The 4,233-nt window shown below is 27.2% G+C and overlaps 1 non-coding gene across 1 annotated transcript; it reads left to right on the top strand.

Annotated features, from left to right (window-relative positions):
- Nucleotides 1-1,615: 1,615 nt before the first annotated feature.
- On the top strand, nt 1,616-1,687 carry TRNAP-AGG. Its single transcript has one exon. It is a non-coding gene; the product is annotated as a tRNA-Pro (tRNA).
- Nucleotides 1,688-4,233: the final 2,546 nt, after the last annotated feature.

Genomic DNA, 4,233 nt, shown 5'->3' on the forward strand with positions numbered 1-4,233 from the left:
TAGAGATACAAAGAGAGAGGGAGAGTTTTTTTTTTTTTTTTTTTTTTTTTTTTTTTTTTTTTTTAAAAAAAACCATGAAAATCACTTGATCAAAACAAACAAATTTACGTTAAATAGGTTGAAAATGTTAATTTTTTTTTTTTTCATTCAAAAAAAAAATTCTTTCGTCCATGAGGGTCAATCACCCTTCATTGCATACGTCAGTGGCGGGCGACATGACTTTCGGTGATTAGTAGTCCGGACGTTTGCATTTTTTTTCATTGATTAGGCCAAGAAGTTCGTCGGTTAAATTTGAAACCATGAAAATCACTTGATCAAAACAAACAAATTTACGTTAAATGGGTTGAAAATGTTAATTATATTTTTTTTTTTCATTCAAAAAAAAAAATTCTTTCTTTTCATACATAACTTATAAATTTTAAAAAATATATATTGAAATTGGCCCATTTCAAGTAATAAGAAAATTAGATGTAAGATAGTGTTAGATTCCAACATGGATCAATCCCATATAATAAATTGTGCATAATCACGTGATCACATAAGCTATGGTGATTTAAATTTAGATTTAAATATATATAATATATTTTTTATTAAATAATAATGTATAATTTTATTAGCTCGTTCATAATTCGTAACTAAACATAGAGTTGTTCGTGTTTAGCTCGTTCATAATTCAAAATAAAAAAAAATATTATTATAATTTAAATACAAACTATTTAATGAAACCAATGAAACTTACTATTTACAAATCTACCACACTCTATTTCATCGAATTTTCAAATTCTCACTCAAATATGAAATTTCATGGCAAAACCCAACCCAATCTTTCCATTTTTATCAAATTCTCAATTGTTCGATCGTGGCATGCTCAAGTAAATTGATTTTTGTAGCTCAAGAAAAAATCACTTGGGTGATTAATTTATAAATATTAATATTTCGAATGATTTGTGTTTAATTATGCAGTCACTTCATCATCATCGACATGAGTTGCAATGAAATCACCATTCATTGGGTAACGACATATTATATTCAATTCAATGGAGTCTTATTTCTAGCTTTGTTTTATTAACTCTTTCAACTCCATATATGTAGCATGTTGTGGGGGCACGAATAAGCCTACTTCGACCTCCCACATATTGGGCATAAAGATCCTCAGATACAATTAATTTACCATCATACCGTAACATTAATTCGGCAAAGACTTCACCCATTTTTTAACATATTTTTGTTATATTTATGAAACAATAAATTAATTGTGATCTAAGTTATGATCCAATTTATGATTGGAAATTCTTTTGTCATGACATAACAACAACTAATGCCAGTACTACTCATTGATGCATATCACACATCTTTTTCTCTATAGTGCTTAAATAATTCACCTGATACTAACTAAAGTGTTTCAAGGTTAAGGGTCTGTTTGAGGTAGCTTATAAGTGCGAGGGCATTTTTGAAAATATTGCGGTTCCTTTTCGAACACGCGTTTTGTCTATTTATCATAAAACGCGGTTCTAGTTTTACAAGAAATGCGGGTAGCAAATTGAATATTGTGGTGGATGAGATTTGCTAATTTATTTATTTAATTACATGTAAAAATAAAGGTAAGCTATACAAAGGGCATTTGGTCTAGTGGTATGATTCTCGCTTAGGGTGCGAGAGGTCCCGAGTTCAATTCTCGGAATGCCCCGTATAAATGGCTCTTATAATTATCTATTTATAAAATTACTTTTTCTTTATCTTATAATTAATAAAGATATATAAAATGATTTTGAAATCATTTACAAACTTTAAATAAATTTGTATAAAATGTACATAAAATTATGATCAATTTATATCCTTGTATAGAAAAAGTATAAAAGCCACAAACATTTTTATAATAATTTAAAAATAAATTAAATTATTTTCCTTGATTGTGCAATGTTCCTAATTGCAATTTTTTTCAAAGCATATACACATTTTAATATATTTTTTGGCATTGATTATATAAATATATTGTTATGCTTCTAGACATGATTTTTAAACTGTTGCCCATACATCTTGTGGCTATTAATATTTGCTATTCAAAAGTCTATAGTTTCTAGTTAGGGATTTTTATTTTCATGTGTTGTATGTGTAGAGATTTTTTTTTGTGTGCTTTAAGGTAAATGACTCAAATTATGTTGTTATAATCTTCAGTTTTAATATAATTGAAGGTGAAAAAAAAATAGATGACATTTTAAATCATTAACGTATTAGGCAGTAAAAATCATCTTGAACTTAAGAAATGAAGTAACAGATCTAATTGGGAGACGCCAAAGCCATCGACAAGGTGATGAAACATACACAACATTTTAATGCATCAAATGTATCAATTAATCCCATGATCGAGTTAATGTAGGTTTCATGGACAAATTGATCCATTCCTCCTTTGCACGATTAAATTTCATAATGGGCTTATTTTTTGTGAACTCCTTATAAATTTTGTTTATTAGTTGAGGCATCTACCTTTCAACTCGCTTTATGAAGTGCTTCCAAAGAATTCTAGGTCTTTTTGCGGCAGCTTATAGTTTATTAAAAAATAGTTATGAAGTTGTTGAAAATTAAACTCATGTTTAAAAAAACAATAATGATCATTACATTTTAATAAAAAAAAAGTCAGGTCATGACTAGATGACCGTCACCGCACCTAGTCAAAACATGTAAATGTTGACAGCAATTTTTTGAAATAATTGTCAAAATAAAATTTACCCAATTAGACAAAACTGTTGACCTTAATATACCCAAAGGTGGACATTTTCCAAAACGAAACTTTATTTGTTTTTTATTTTAGAAAAAAAAATATTTTTGGTTTGCCCATCCTAAAAAATAGGGTTTATTTTAGTTATTAAATATGTATATATAAGATTTGGTTTTTTTAATTTATAGGACATTTACATACATTGCACATAATTTTATTGTTTTTACATGTCTCATACCTTTACTTTCATATTTACACATAATGCTTAAAATTTTAATATCACATAAAACATAGTACTATCATCACTCCTTCAATAATGAAATTCATGATTTTATTGATATATTTAAAATACCAAAGTGTTATTTATGCAAAAAGCATATACACATTTTAATATATTTTTTTGGCATTGATTATATAAATATATTGTTATGCTTCTAGACATGATTTTTAAACTGTTGCCCATACATCTTGTGGCTATTAATATTTGCTATTCAAAAGTCTATAGTTTCTAGTTAGGGATTTTTATTTTCATGTGTTGTATGTGTAGAGATTTTTTTTTGTGTGCTTTAAGGTAAATGACTCAAATTATGTTGTTATAATCTTCAGTTTTAATATAATTGAAGGTGAAAAAAAAATAGATGACATTTTAAATCATTAACGTATTAGGCAGTAAAAATCATCTTGAACTTAAGAAATGAAGTAACAGATCTAATTGGGAGACGCCAAAGCCATCGACAAGGTGATGAAACATACACAACATTTTAATGCATCAAATGTATCAATTAATCCCATGATCGAGTTAATGTAGGTTTCATGGACAAATTGATCCATTCCTCCTTTGCACGATTAAATTTCATAATGGGCTTATTTTTTGTGAACTCCTTATAAATTTTGTTTATTAGTTGAGGCATCTACCTTTCAACTCGCTTTATGAAGTGCTTCCAAAGAATTCTAGGTCTTTTTGCGGCAGCTATAGTTTATTAAAAAATAGTTGTGAAGTTGTTGAAAATTAAACTCATGTTCAAAAAACAACAATGATCATTACTTTTTTTTTAAAAAAAAAGTCAAACTATAACTAGAAAATCGTCACCGCACATAGCCAGAACACTTAAATGTTGGCAGCAGCTTTTTGAAATAACTGTGAAAACGAAGTTTACCCAATTAGATAAAATTGTTGACCTTAATATACCCAAAGGTGGACATTTTCCAAAACGAAACTTTATTTGTTTTTTATTTTAGAAAAAAAAATATTTTTGGTTTGCCCATCCTAAAAAATAGGGTTTATTTTAGTTATTAAATATGTATATATAAGATTTGGTTTTTTTAATTTATAGGACATTTACATACATTGCTCATAATTATATTGTTTTTACATGTCTCACACCTTTACTTTCATATTTACACATAATGCTTAAAAATTTAATATCACATAAAAAGTAGTACTATCATCACTCCTTCAATAATGAAATACATGATTTTATGGATATATTTAAAATACCAAAGTGTTATTTATGCAA

Source organism: Phalaenopsis equestris, unplaced genomic scaffold (genome assembly GCF_001263595.1).
Source record: "Phalaenopsis equestris unplaced genomic scaffold, ASM126359v1 Scaffold233638, whole genome shotgun sequence".
Taxonomy (NCBI): domain Eukaryota; kingdom Viridiplantae; phylum Streptophyta; class Magnoliopsida; order Asparagales; family Orchidaceae; genus Phalaenopsis; species Phalaenopsis equestris.